Source organism: Canis lupus, unplaced genomic scaffold (assembly GCF_011100685.1).
Source record: "Canis lupus familiaris isolate Mischka breed German Shepherd unplaced genomic scaffold, alternate assembly UU_Cfam_GSD_1.0 chrUn_S485H646, whole genome shotgun sequence".
NCBI classification, from domain to species: domain Eukaryota; kingdom Metazoa; phylum Chordata; class Mammalia; order Carnivora; family Canidae; genus Canis; species Canis lupus.
In genome coordinates this window covers 1-16,009 of record NW_023331419.1, presented here as the reverse complement: position 1 = coordinate 16,009, position 16,009 = coordinate 1, and the positions used below count along the sequence as shown (strand labels likewise).

General features: G+C 42.2%; 1 pseudogene; it reads right to left on the bottom strand.

The window, feature by feature from the left end:
• Positions 1–1,254: 1,254 nt before the first annotated feature.
• LOC119879250 lies at positions 1,255–14,773 on the bottom strand (annotated as a pseudogene).
• Between the last annotated feature and the right edge of the window lie 1,236 nt (positions 14,774–16,009).

Sequence of the window (16,009 nt, the reverse complement as noted above, 5' to 3'; positions counted from 1 at the left end):
AGATGTGAACTTAAACTGTGTGTCCTCCTGCACCTAGGGTGCTCAGTAGGTTAAGCATCTACCTTTGGCTCATCTCATGATCTAGGTTCCTGGGGATCGAGCCCTCATTAGGCAAAGAGTCTGCTTCTCCCTCTCCCTCTGAGCTCTCTCACAAGGAAAGAAAGAGAAGGAAAGAAGCGTCCTCAAAGAAAACCAACAAAAAAGGTGAACGTCCATTTAGAACAACTTCTGCTTAGCAGATTGAAAGAAAAGGACTCCTTGTTTATTCCTGATCTAATTCTAACTGGTATGCTTAATAATCAGTAGTATGTGTCTTTGCTACCCTCAGCTGGTGTAGAAAACACAGCTCTGTATTACAAGAAAGTCCCCATGGGGCACCTGGGTGGCTCAGTGGGTTAAACATCTCTGCCTTAGGCTCAGGTCCTGGGGTTGAAGCCCCCATCGGGTTCCCTGCCCAGCGGGCAGTCTGCTCTCCACTCCTCTGCCCCTCCAACCTGCTGCTCCTTGTGCTCTCTCTAACATAAATAAATAATCTTTAAATGAAAAAAAAAAAAACAAATTTCCCCAGTTCATGCCCATTAGAAATAGAACTAACAATTTTCCCTGTACCTTGAGAGAGTTTAGGTTTCATTCATAAATGCTGAGAGGTTCCAGCTGCCTAACTAGCAGAGGGAAGTCACCTTTGTCTTCCTTCTTCAGCAACAGAGAAAGATTTGGAAAAATTCTGGCTTTCTTTAAGCAAGCTGGCTGGGTTGGAAGAGTCATGCAAGGACTCAAGGACACAAGGACATGTGTCAGAGCATGAACATCCACCCTTGTCCTCACTCCACAATGCCCTTCATTAAACGTGTGTGTAGAGGACAGGTTCTAGATCTGAGAAGTCTCTCATGCCATGAAATCAGTGGGTGGTGGGATTTCCAGAAGAGGGATGCGAAAAAGTCAGCAGACCCTGAGTTTTCAAAGCTTTCCTTCTTGCTTGGGCAAAGAGCTAACTGGATGAAAAGTAACTGAACACACTTAAATTAGACATCAGTGACCTTTATTAGGTGCAAAGTAGTATTCCTGAACAATAGTAATATGCCACTGTTACACCTGTTCATCCATTAAAGCAACAGCCCCTCACCCAGAGCTAACCAGATCCCATAAAGTTCCCTGTAAGGGCGTTGTGATCTTCATAACAAGTGACAAGAAAGATTAGGACAGCTCATTAATAAAACAGGTTCCATAGGCATCTTGATTCCTTTTGGTTTCCTCTCAAAGAGCTCCAGCAGACGGCCACTTCAAAGGTTGGTCCCTTCTTCCTTTCACCAGCTGTCCTCCCAGTCTAAAGACATCCTGGAAAATAAAGCCAACCACAAGGAGTCCACGGAACACTGGGAATGTGTTCAGCATAAGAAAAAAGTAGATTTCTAGCATCTACGAATAGTTAAGTGGAAAAAACTCTCACAGTGGTCCTATCAGTAAATAAACCATTTTTAAGGGACTCCCAATAATTTACTTGTCAACATCTGAAATCGTGTTGAAACAAACTGAGAGAGCCAGACGCCAGTCAGGCCAGTCAGCCTGTGCCAATTGGTGCTCCTGTTGACTACAGGTGTCCTCAACAGGCCTTAGCATGCTGTTTGGTCAAGAAGACCTGTACTCCTTGTCTGGCTTTCCTTTAGCCAATCCGCTGCCTCATCTAGAGTGATCTGCTCCTCAGTGAAAATCAGGTCATGATTGGTATTGGGGGTGATTTGGTATTATTGCTTTGTTCTTCATCAAACAAATGAGACTTTTGAGTCAACAAACTTTCTTGGGGGCAACCTGGGTTGCTCAGTCAGAGTCCAACTCATCTCAGGGTTCTGGGATGGACTCTGTGTTGGGGTCCTGGCTCAGTGGGGAATCTGCTGGAGATTCCCTCCCTCTCCTTCTGCCATACCCCACCTCCTGCTCACGTTCTCTCTCTCTCTCCTCTCTCTCTCTCTCTCTCTCTTCTCTCAAATAATTGAAATAAATACTGGCGGCAGTTCATTCATTTACAACCCTGACAAACTGCCAACACAATATATGCTTTTGTTTTCTGCTGCAAGAATCAGTGTGTTGCCCGGAAGCCCCACTTCACAAAATAGGATGCCTTCATAAAAGCGTTTTAAAAACTGGGCAAAGAGAGAAGGACAAGACTTCCCACCAACGGCAAATGAGAAATGAGAGTCTTTTCTGATATGGGGTAGATTCATAGGTTCTAAAGGGAGAAGGGGCCAGGGGGAAGTAAGATTCTTCAGCTGGGAATGACTTTCAGAAGGTGATTCCCAGTGGCCCAGTAGCGTAGTGCTGGTGTGCGGTACTCTTCACAGTACTAGAGGGCCGAGTTATCATTACATTCAGTCTACGTGGAGGTCCTGTCACCCCCTAGGAAAACATATATTGGTGATTTCCTGCAAATTGGAAACATAGGATCAGCCTCTTGGTTCGAGAGGCTAAAATGGTCTTTGTCTACCAGGCAAATATGTTTATTTCTTTGGCTTGACTGTAATTTGTCTGGGGATCATCGGCAGCACTGAATGCCCACTAGCTACACGCAACTACTTTACAAGTGTTGTGTATTAAGTAGCAAAGCATATGAAATAATGTCTCATGTCCCTCTTGATAAGCATCAGTGGTTTCTGCCATCAGCTCCGTGGAACCCCAGATGCTAACTGACCCACACAGAAACCTGCTTGAGAATTGCTTCTGGGACAGTTATTGGATCTGCATATATGTAAATACTCTGTTGTAGAGAAATTAAGGGAGGCCTATGGGTAATATCCCAAACCTTTAACTTTCCTTATGTGCATTCAGAAGGTGGCTTTTGTTGCTCATTTGCTCTCCTCCAGATCTGCTGTTTCCTTTCCTACCTGCCTGTCCCTGGAACAGGATAGCCTACACAGCACAGGGCGGCCAAAAGACATAAAGAAGTCTGGGATGCTCAGGTGCCCACGTGGGGGAAGCAAGTATTAGCTGAAATTCTCAGTGGATCTCAGCAAGGCTTCTGCACGGTGCTCTAAACAATGCACATTATGCTTCCAAATTAAATCAGGGATAACAGAGTTTGCCGGGTTGGCTCAGCTGGTTAAGCCTCTATGTTCCACTTAGTTTCATGATCTCAGGTTGCTGGATTGATCCCAACATCAGGCTCCCTGCTCAGCAGGAAGTCTACTTCTTCCTCTCCCTCTTTCTCTCCCCACTGCTCATGCTCTCTCTCCCTCTCTCTTTCTTTCTCAAATAAATAAAGAATATCTTTAAAAAAATAGATATGAGTATTGTCATGCATTGAAGAAAATAGTCTATAAATCTTTCATCTCATACAAACGTACCTGCAAGCTGGTATCTTTCGGAATTCCGTATAATCTGTGTACTAACTCCATAACTTCCCTCTCAACGATTTCTTGACTGGTGCCTTTCACATCGATGTAGTGGCAGTCAGCACTGGCGAAAATGGCAGGAAATTGCCTGTGCAGGGTGAAATGAATTAATATTGGGGGAGAAAAAAATCTGTTAACAGCAACAACCAAACAGAAAGTCTTCTTTTAGAAATCAGCTATTTCACTAAGCATTTGATTTCTAGAATGTTCCATCGTGTCTTGGATTAGCCTCTTTGGGGTTGGAGTCTTTTCTCCCCCTAGGTACAGCTAAAGGCTGACTGAGAAATTCCAAGAGGTTTTAAGCTCCCTGGGATACTTGTTTTTCAAAATGGGCTGAGAACATAATGACAAGAGTAAGAGGACTTAAACTTTTTTAACATGTGATTTAATCTAGCTAGTGCATATCCCCCAGTCCTAAACAGGAATGGGTTTCCAGGGTTCCTTCATCCTCTTCTTAGTCACAGAAGTAGTTACTCAGCTGAGTTTTGTGGTGCTTTGTTATTTTAATGTCTAAAGTATCAGGGAAAGCAACATTAAAAATACCTTGCAAAGGAAAAATAATATACACCACCCACCCCTTTCAATCAAAAGGACATTTGAAGTCCAAGATCATTCACATAAGGTACACATCTTGTTTCCTTCTTAAGGGAAAGGAGGTTACTTGGTTCTCCCCATTCTTTTTTTTTTTTTTTTTTTTTTTTAAGATTTACTTATTTATTCATTCAGAGAGAGCGAAGAGAGAGGCAGAGACACAGGCAGAGGGAGAAGCAGGCTCCCTGCAGGAAGCCCAATATGGGACTCGATCTTGGGTCTCCAGGACCACACCCCAGGCTGCTCGCCACGCTAAACCGCTGGGCCACCGGGGCTGCCCGGTTGTTCCCATTCTTGAAAAGGTTATCAGCAGATAAACTTAAAACTCACTTTCCTAGTCGCATGTTAGTTCTCTTCTCTTGAGATGACCTCACCTCTCAGAAGGGCTGTCTGCTTTGCTTACAACATGAGATTTGTAGACAGTGGAGTCACAAATTCCATTTCCTTTTTTTTTTATTTTTTTATTATATATATTATTAAATTTGTTCACGAGAGACACAGAGGGGAGCAGAGACACAGGCAATGGAGAAGCAGACTCCATGCAAGCAGCGCGATGTAGGACTGGATCCCCGGACTGGGATCACCCCCCTGAGCCAAGGCAGACGCTCAACCGCTGAGCCACACAGGGACCCCCATTTCCCATGGAAGCCCCCAAACCACACCAAGAAAAAGTGACATCCAAGGGGATAAGTACATTACCATATATGCATTTTTAAGTCTTTTTGTAGGGGTTCATCTTTTCCCAAATAAAGTAGTTCAAAAACTATTGAAAAATTACAAAGTTAGGATATTATCAATCACATTACTTGGTTTCTTATCATTTACCTTTTAGTTTCATACAGTAATCACTTTATACTATATTTTCAGGTTTTGACATGAGATCTTTCAGTATGTTGTTATCCTACTCAGTTTATAACCCTGATCATATAGGAAGTAATATAATTCTCTAACTCATACAGACTTTAAGACTATTTGTCTTAGCTTGCTGTTTTGATACAGATGCATATACATAAAATTCCATTTTTTATATCAAGTTGAATTTTGACACCAAGGACACATGATAAATGGCCAAATTCATGAATTTCATGAACATTCATATTATTTATGTCATTGTGGCTGTACCCCTGCTTGTACAGTTCTGAGGATCATGTTGGTGGGGAGTCTGATCTAGTCTTTATTTAAAATTTTGGCATTGTGTTCATCAAGGTATTTTTTGCATTGATTTTGATTTTCTAAATACTGCCTTAAACTATCATTTAACTTGATTGTTGAGGTGTTTGGCACCATCCCCCGACCCCTGCTAAATTTTCCCTGGAGGAGAGGGCTTTCTTGCCTCACCCTCATCCTGGCCCTGTTGACCTGGTGGAAATATGAATGAATGGAAGATGAAACATGGTAGCTAACCCTGCACCTAGGGAGACAATGGGTGTTGGTGTGACAAACTGGCACGCTTCACTCAACCCCAAAAACCCCCTATATATCGTAATAAGAGCCATGTAATGTGGAATAATGTCAGTCCACAGTACTGTCAGAGCTGCTGAATTTTTGAGAAGAGAGAAATCTGGGAATATGGGAAATTTTGTCAAATTTTAATGCAAGCAATGAAATCAATAGGTTTTTAATATATTCATAGCTAAGGGGCAAAAACCATGGCTCGCTGCTAAATCTTATTTCTGGGCAGCCAATTCAATAACAAAGCTATTATAAACTGCCGTCATAAATGGTTCCTATATCCATTTCCCATTTTAAGATTTTAGTACATCATCCATTCTTTCTGTCTCCAAAAGCACAGGCTGTGGGCTACCAAGCAACTCTATGAATGTTCCTAATTCACGATCAGTAGGATTGGGAACCGGAGGTCACATGGCCTCCTACTGATAACTTAGCAAAAAAGAATGTGGTATCAAATATATTTCCTGGTAAATAAACCAGAGCAAGAGCAGTTTAGTTAAACATCACAAATCTCATAAAGTTTCACATATCTTGACATTTTTGCTTCTAACCTATTCGTCTTTGGAAAGCACGGTGATGTAATGCATACCTTGCGGTATCCTTGAGTTCTGTTCCAGCCAGATCCGTGGATGAGCAAAGGATGAAAGAAAACGGTGTCTCCTTTCTCCATCACGAGGTGCACGCGGGGGCTGTTTTCATCATAGTCCTGGATCCCATAGAACATTAAGTTCACGCCCCCCTAGAACACATAAGAGAACCCAACTCTGTATTTGAGGAACCCAATGACTAAAAAGTAGATTTCCTAAGTTCTTCCAAGAGAAAGATAAATAGATTCTTAACAGGTACTGCAAATATACAAAAGCTTCTCAGATGTGTGGCTGTGAAAGTCACATTGTGATATTAAAATCATGGATTTAGGGAGGCAAAGGAAGATGCTGAAATTTCTTCTCACCCTTCATAACTGTATTATATTGAGGATCTAGATCAACGTTGCATGTTGCAGTTAACATGGGAGATCACCTTTCAAGCCTGAATGTATAATCATTCTTTCCCAGGATGATATTCTCCTCACCTAGAACTTTGCCTGAACCATTCTTCTATAACTCAGGAGTACCTCTAAGAAGCTAATTGTTCTCCCAAACCAGCAGAGAGAAAATCTCAATTTTTCTCAGCTCAGAAAGCACTGATGTCACATGCAGAGTAAGGAAAGAAAAACAGTAAATTAAAACATTCTGTTTTTTATAACTATTTCCCAAGTCAGTTATTTCATTAAGTAATAGTTATGGTGGAAGGACGGCATCACATTTCCCTTCCTGAGACTGTGCCACATTCTTCTGGGGAAAGGACTGCTTTCCTGCTGGACTCAGTTGTGGTTTTCATCCAGTGCACTTCTCTCCTGGCCAGGGTTGATACGTGACCTAAGCTAAGTCAATCTAACCGCCCACTGTGGTCACTTTGAATCTGAGCAGAAGATGGAAGGCACTGGTCATGATCACAGTTCAGTTGACCCCACCAGGTGCCCCACCCCGAGTGTTCCCACTGAACATAACCCCCACTCTCCTGCTCATCAGAGCTAGCCAGCCTTTCCATGGACTCAGCAGGTGCCTGCCACCCTCCAAAACACTTCGTTTGGCTTAAGTCAGCCACAGCCCACTTCTGTTGCCTGCACCAAACTTTCCCCAAAACTCAACTGAATTTGTGAATCTCACAGTTTCAGTTATATCAGAATCCAGACCCCAGTATTTTCCTTGGCACTAATCCTCAGTGCAAGAATCTAATTGAGACAGAAGTCCTGAAAGCCATATTCTTTACTTCCTACAGACCACATTCATTCTTCCTGCGTTAACAACCCGTGCTCTTCTCTTTCTGACCATCATTATGGGATTTCAAGACCATATTGTCTGATACCTAAAACACTTATCATCTCCTCTCTGGTTTCTCTGCCTCTGGAGCCCTACCTCCAGTATATCCTGCTCTAAGCCTCTAGATTATCATTATTGAAGGATCAATTTGATCTCACCATTCATGGGCTCAAAAGCCTTCTATACTCTTCCATCCTCAACTAGCTCAATTCCATACACCATGTAACAGTCATGCAATGGAATACTACTCATGCTTCCCCAGAGTCTTCATTGGTCTCTCTAGCAGTAAAGAGATGATTCCTCTCTCTTCTTTATGCCAAGAGCCATCAATCAGTGGGTAAGAAGTAGTTGGCACTTTACACATGCATGTGGTGTTGCAAGTGTTGACATCTTACCTGTGCAATTGGGCTTGATAATTTCATATCCTATATAGTACCTACCAAAGTGCCCCACACTGGTCAGCTTTCCAACACTTCTTGATGGAAAAATGGTTATTTTACCTGACATCCTTGAATCTTCCCTGACCCTAATTGTAAATCCTATAATGATGTTTTGTAAGGAAGGAAATGCCATCTGATTGTTAAAGCTCTTTAGGGAGAGTGATGTGAAATCAAAACAAACAATATTCTGGTTAAGATTTCTCCTCTAGGGGTGCCTGGGTGGCTCAGTCAGTTGGGCGTCCAAGTCTTGATGCCAACCCAGGTCATGATCTCAGGGTGCGAAGTTCAAGCCACATATCTGACTCGTGCTCAGCAGAGTCTGCTTGTCCCTCTCCCTTCCCCTTTGTCTTCTCCTCCCCTCCTCTCCCATTGCTTGTGCTCTTTCTCTCTCTCTCAAATAAATAAATAAAATCTTAAAAGAAAACAACGACAAAAACAAAAAAAAACAGATTCTTCCTCTGAGCTAGAACATGAGACCCCTAACTCTGGGAAAGGAACAATGGGTAGTGGAAGGGGAGGCAGGCAGGGCGATGGGGTGACTGGGTGACAGGCATCGAGGGGGGCACTTGACAGGATGAGCACTGGGTATTATACTATAGGTTGAAAAATCGAACCCTATAAAAAAATACAAAAAAAAGCTAACCTAAAAAAAAACAAAAAACAAAAAACAACAACAAAAAAATGATGCCTCCTCTACGCAGACATACCTCCCATTGGGGATAATTGTGTGGCTTCAGATAGCCTTTGTGTGTGCCTGGGAACACACACAGACAGCCATTGTTCCTGTCGATGTGCTCCATGGCTGTCCAAGCACAGACAATTTTATTGCTGGGCCTGAAGGGGAAGTAGTGCAGATCCTGGTGCAAGGGATGGCGGGATGTCTTCTTGCCTGAAACAGAACCTGCTGTTAATACACACTTGCATCTCAGATTTCATCTCTTTTGCCTGCAAAACCACAGCAATGACTATTCCCACAAAACCCAAAGAAGTGAAACAACATTATTGAGAATCAGTCCAGAGATAAGCATCAAATTTGAATATCAAATCCACAGGACAACTCCAGATCCTCTATTTTTTTTCTGGGTTTCTGGGAGCCGAGGACTTACTGACACACAACATTCACTAGCAATTCATACACATGAACTCTATTGTTTTATTCCTTTGTAATTGTGGTTTGGGCATAGAAGCTAGAATTCAAGAAAAAAAAAGTTTGAGTAATTGAAGAGAGCAACCAAATTTGAGGTTCCCTGTTAGCCTTCTAAGTGGCTGATGCAAAAAATATCAGCTAACTAATTAATAAAAGGCCTCTAAGGGCTCTGGGTGGCTCAGTGGGTTAAGCATTTGCCTTCTCTAGCTCAGGATCTCAGGGCCCTCGGATCAAGCTGCATAGGGTTCTGCTTAGCAGGGAATCTGCTTCTCTCCCTTCCTCTATGATGTCTCTCCCTCTCAAAAAAATTAATAAAATCTTTAAAATAAGAAAAAATAACCATAGAGTTGACATCTGAAATCCTCTCACGATGAAACTCTACTTACAATTCTTTACATACTGTTTTAAGACTTAAAGGTATATACACATTTTATACACATTTGGGTTTTTTTTTAAGATTTTATTTATTTATTCATGAGAGACACAGAGAGTGAGAGAGAGGCAGACACAGGCAGAGGGAGAAGCAGGCTTCATGCAGGGAGCCTGATGTGGGACTTGATTTCGGGTCTCCAGGATCACACCCTGGGCTGCAGGCGGAGCCAAACCGCTGAGTCACCCGGGCTGCCCTTATTTTATGTTTTTAAAGATCTTACTTATTCATGAGAGTCACAGACACAGGCAGAGAGAGAAGCAGGCTCCCTGTGAGGAGCCTGATGCAAAACTCGATCCCAGGACCCCAGGATCACGACCTGAGCCAAAGGCAGACCCTCAACCACTGAGCCACCCAGGCATCCCCACATTTGTTTTTCAAAGTTCAGCATTATGCACAAAGCTATAGTTTGAATCCTTGAAACTTTTTCTTACTTTTCCCTTCTGTTTTTTGTTTAGTTTTGTTTTGGGTTTTTGTGTTTTTTGTTTTTTGTTTTTTGTTTTTGGCTTCTACTTTAAGAAATAAAAGCACTTTACCAGAATCTGGAGGTTTGTTTATAAGCATTGCATGCATGGCCATAATATTGGGTCCAGTGAAGCACACCACATATTTCAGAATCTAAGAGTAAAGAGTTGCATGAGAAATCAAATAAACAACCACGTAGTACAATGTACACTTATTTGTACGAGAGTCAAAATGCACATAGTTATACAAAACACTTGGTAGAAGTGCCTGGGTGAGTCTGTTGCTTAAGCATCCATCTCCTGATTTCAGCTCAGATCATGTTCTCAGGGTCATAGGATACAGGTCTGCCTTGGGGTCCTAGCTCAGTAATGGGTCTACTTCAGGTTTTCTCCTTCTGCCTCTCCCTCTCTATCAAACAATTATTTAAAGAAAAAAAAAAAGTTGGTATTTCCCAACGTTGCAAACAAAGAATGAAAAAGTCAGCACTGGAAATCTGTAACACTCTGAATTAAAAAGTGGTTTTTTTTTTTTAAGATTTTATTTATTCATGAGAGATACAGAGAAAGAGAGAGATGCAGAGACACAGGCAGAGGGAGAGAAGCAGGCTCCATGCCAAGAGCCCGACTTGGGACTCGATTCCAGGTCTCCAGGATCACACCCTGGGCCAAAGGCAGCGCTAAACTGCTGGGCCACCGGGGCTGCCCTTAAACAGGCTTTTAAAGCCAGTTGGAAACCAAACCCCATTTTCTATGAGAATGCGAAGAGTTTCTCTCAGCTTTCAACTGGGAAGGGCAGGAATACCCTCCTTTCACCTGACACTGTCCATAGATGCCCAGGGAGAAGGCACCTTCCTCTTCCCCTCACGGAGACTCTTCATAAGAAGGGACCACGAGGGGCACCTGGCTGGCTCAATCACTAGAACATGAACCTGTTGATCTCGGGGTCGTGACTGCAAGCTACTCCTAGAGTGTAGAAGTCACTTTTTAAAAAGGTGGTAGGGGGACACCATTGCAGCTCAGTCAGTTAAGCATCTGCCTTCAGTTCAGGTCATGATCCCCATGTCCAGCTCCCTGCTCAGAGAGGTGTCAGCTTCTCCCTCTCCCTCTGCCCCTCCCTGCCACTCATGATCTCTCTTGATCTCACTCACTTTCTCTCTCAAATAAGTAGAATCATTAAAGAGAATAATAAATGAAAGGACCATGAGCAGAGGCCCCAATAACGTGCAGCTGCCATGCAGAGCCCAGGGGACAAGAGAACAGCAACAGGGGGACACTTCACAGTCAGGCCACCTCCCTTTCCACAGCTCTTCACTGAGGGCTACAAACCAGACAGTGATAAAAGGAAAAGGACAGCAGGGAGTGAGATGAACAGGTCCCTCCTCCCATGGCATCTATATTCTGTTGGAAGGATGTTAAATAATGACATGGGCACTGGTGCTTGACAGCAAGGTGCAGTTACAGAGTATGAGGAAGCAGAGGCGGGGTGGGGAGGCTGAATTTGGCCAAAGGTCTGGCAGCGGGTGTGCTCCCTCCTACATCTAACCCACTAGGGAGGAAAGCACTCAGCTTTGCATGCCTACCACCTGCCAGGCGCTTTATGTGTCAGCCACTTAAGTCTCACAACAATCCCTGAAAAGTAATGCCCCCAGGAATTAAAGATCCGATTTAAATGATCATTATCCTGCAGATAATAAAGTGCCCAAGGTGGCAGAGCAATTTCAACGAAAAGGACGGTATTCCATCTCCAGTTCTGTCTGACTTCAAAAAATGAAGCCTCTTCTACTGCTTTCTCACTACTTGATCTCCCGTATAAGCCATATTGGCAATTTGAGCATGAAACACTCGAAATGGTCCCAAATCCTAGGAGTCGGGGCTCATATTTGTTTTTTTTTTTATAAAGGGTGTCATCTTTTATATTTTCTTGTGATATTTTCTTTGAAGAATATATTCCTCAAATATATTTCTTCATATACTTTCCTTTCCTGTTTCCTGGTTTTAAGTAATCTCTATCGCTTGAGCCCACGACTCTGAGATCAAGACTCACATGCTCCATCGGGCCATGCCTGCCCAGCATCTCCTACCAGTATTTTCTAAACTTCAGTGACTCAAGAGACATTTTACCATTTCTAGCATATGTTGCTAACTGTCCAATATTAGTCAATAATTTTCCTAAATTAACTCATGTCTTATCCTGATTAATAATATTCCTGAAGTCATAGGTTTGATGCACCAGCTACTTTTTCCAATACATATTGAAATAAATACCCAACTACTATATCGTACCCACCTCCTAAAAGTCATTGCATGAACCAGTAGGTGCATGGTGCACACTTGAGAACAGTGGGAACCCTGGAGGCCTCCGGGTACCCAGGGCCTCAGGCAACACAAGTTGCCTCTAACTTCAAGCTTTTCCTCCTTGATTGATGCTCACAAGTTCCATTTCCATTGCAAGACTTGAGGTTGGGAAGAATAGATGATTCAGGGACCTTGTCCCCCTTTGTCCCCAACCCAAGGGGCTGGACATGATAGGTGGCCTGCCTGTACAGTCTTCTCTCATGAGGAAAATATTCTTTCTTTTTTTTTAACATTTGTTTAAAGATCTTTTTAAATTTTAAGTAATATCCACACACAACCGGGACTCTTGGGTGGCTCAGGGTTGAGCCTCGTTTGGCTCAGGGTGTGATCACAGTCCAGGTAACAAGTCCGGCATCGGGCTCTGTGTGAGGAGTCTGCTTTCCCTCTGCCTATGTCTCTGCCTCTCTCTCTGTGTCTCTCATGAATAAATAAATAAAATCTTTAAAAAATAATAAAAATAAAACTAAAAGCATTTGAAATAAATGGTTCATAAACTGTGGTACATTGACACAATGGGATGCTATGCAGAAGTTTGCAAGTATGATATAGATATAGATACACGTGATAATATGTAAGTCATATGGGAAGATGTCTGAGGTCTATTATAAGTGGACAAAACACAGTGACAACCAGTTTGTTCCCGTGTTACACAAAAGGTGGGAACCCTGGAGGCCTCATCGTGATTCATCTAACACAAGTTACCTCTAACTTCAAGCTTTTCCTCCTTGATCGATGCTCACAAGTTCCATTTCTATTGCAAGACTTGAGGTTGGGAAGAATAGATGATTCAGGGGCCATGTCCCCCTTTGTCCCCAACCCAAGGGGCTGGACATGATAGGTGGCCTGCCTGTACAGTCTTTTCTCATGAGGACAATTTTCTTCCTTTTTTTAATTATTTATTTAAGTATTTTTTTTTCTAAATTTTAAATAATCTCCACATGCAACTGGGACACCGGGGTGGCTCAGCGATTGAGCATCTGCCTTTGGCTCAGGGCATGATCCCAGTCCAGAGATCAAGTCCTGCGCAGGCTCCATGTGAAGAGCCTGCCTCTGCCTCTGTCTCTGCCTCTCTCTCTGCGTCTCTTATGAATATCTCATGAATATCCTGAGTATCTCACTTGGTTAAATGTCCACCTCTGGGTTGGGGCTCAGGTTATGATCTTGGTCTAAGGATCCAGCACTGTGTCGTCCTCTGCACTCAGCAGGGAGTCTGCCTGAGGATTCTCCCTCTACCTCTCCCTGTGCCCCGTCCCCTTCTCATGCCTAAAATAAATACATAAATCTTAAAAGAAAAAAAGTGCATACCTCTTAAAAACTAAAAAATCCCCCATGCTCTACCAACTAAAGCAGCCAGGTTCCCATTAAGTCAAATTATCTAATAGCACTTGGGGTTATAATTTCCAAAATGTTCTATATGCAAAGTGCCCCTTAAAAAAAAGTGTGCCATGTGTCAAGGGACACATGAGTGGCTCAGTGTTGAGTGTCTGTCTTTGACTCAGGTCATGGTCCTGGGGTCCTGGAATCAAGTCTTACATGGCTTCCCACAGGTAGCTTATTCTCAATCTGCCTATGTCTCTGCCTGTCTCTGTGTCTCATGAAAAATAAAATCTTTAAAAAACAATAAACAATCTAAAACCATTCTAAATAAATTATCCATAAACTGTCATATATTTATGCAGAAATTTGCAAGTATGATATAGATACATAAGTGATAATATGTAAGTGATATGGAAAGATGTCTGAGATCTATTATAAGTGGACAAGACTCGGTGACAACCAGTTTGTTCCCGTGATACACAAAACGTGGGGGGTTACGTATGCATTTTCATGGCCATGAAAGAATTCTAGTGAATACACCTAAAAGCTTGGCAGTGAGTGGGGCTGAACGTTGGGAGACTTCACTTTACATGTTCTATATTATGTGGATAACTTTATAAACATGATTTATGCTTAAAGAATGAGAATTTTTTAGACAAGTTTAACTCTAAAGACCTACTTAAACCTCTACTACCAGATTCACAGAAACAAAAGCAACAATAAATGGATGTATAGTGAGTGGGATCTGCAATGTGACTCCTGTTGATATGCCCATATTCAGTGTGAGAGAGGCTCCCCTCTCCACTGCAGAATTCCCGCCCTTCTCCACCAGGTTAATTACCAAGCGCCAGAGCAGGGTATCTCCACCTGGCCAGTATTGACATTTGGGGCCGGATAATTCATTAATTGGGGGAGGGGCTGTTCTGTGCATTATAGGCTCCCTGGGCTCCATTAGCGGCATGCCCAGGCTCTACAGACCAAACCTTGTGGCAACCTGACAGGGCTCCAGGCACCACCAGATGTGCTCTTCCAACTGAGAACCACTGCTCTACAGCCACCAGAGAGGGGCTCAGATAAAGGAAAAGCAGCAATTCCTGGGGCAGGCATGTCGGTGGGCTGTTAACCTAAAAACAAAGAAAACACAGGAAGGTTCTCCAACCTCAGGGAGAGTGCAGTATCTGAAGAGTTCCTTGTCTTCTTGGAAGCCTTGGATCTTTGAAATCATCCTTTCACTTGGAATATATTCTGATTTTGCAATGGACACATCTCTCATTATTATCATTTGTTTTGGTTTCACCTCCCCTCTGCAGATCCTTTCAAACTGGTCCCTAGGAAATGAAATTGGCAGATGATGTCATTACTGCAGGCTCTAGGCACCTGCCTGGCCTGTTCTGTGGAAAGATCCACAAAGATTGAGCAGATGGTGTCTCTGCACCAAGTTGACCTCTAGGCTTAGGACATCATTATCCTGAGTATACCTAAAGGAAAGAAAACTTTCAAATAAGTCCAACTGAAAAATCACAACCCAACACTATGTATCAAGAACCTGAGAAATGTTTCTACTACTCTTCCATCCGGCATTTCTATTTTTATTTACTCTAAGAAAATATCTGAACCTTTTTATTTAATGTCTAATGGTTTCTTTAAGTTTGTTCATTTTTTTAAAAGTAATCCCTATATCCATACCCATATGGAGTTCGAACTCATAACCCAAGATCAAGAGTCATGTGCTCTTCTGACTGAGCAAGCCAGGAACCCCTAAACTCAACATGTATTTAGAAAAGGTAAATCCAAAACATTAACTACTGTCACCAAAAAATAGAAGAATATTAATACTTATGTCCACTCAATGGGATAGATAGGACTCGGGCTTTAAAAGTGAAGAGCATGTGCCCTGGGTGGCTTAGTCGGTTAGGTGCAAACTGGTAATTTCACATCAGGTCATGATCTCTGGGTCCTGAGATTGAGCCCATGGCTTACTATGGCTCAGTGGGGAATCTGCTTGGGATTCTCCCTCTGTTCCTCTCACTCGCTACCACTCATGCTTTCTCTCTCTTAATTAATCGTTTTTTAAAAAATGAAGGACTTAATAGCATGGATAGTGCTTATAATAGTAAAATATACTTAGATTTGCATGAAACCAAGATACTATCTGAAAAAATGAAAAAAAGAAAATTTTTAAAAACACTTTTTTTAAGTGATTGCCTTATGTAATGAATTATGAATGATGTTTTAAAATTCCTTTATTTTCTCTGATTTTGTAATTTGATTTGTAAGGAATATGTATGGTTTTTTTAGGGGGAATCAAATCCAGTAGTTTATATTTTAATTTTATTTTAAATATAACAGATTTTATGTTTTATTAAATCATACATTCTCAGAAGAAATCAAAGTTGAAAAATCCCAAGTCAGTGTATAGCATATGCACAACTCAGAGCATCCCATCCAATAATTTACATCAGAATTGTGGCTCTATGATAATATTCCATGGATATCATGTCTTCTCCTACAAAGGTAATTTAAGATAAACCAAAGATACTACCTAATAGAGCAGTATGACCACACACT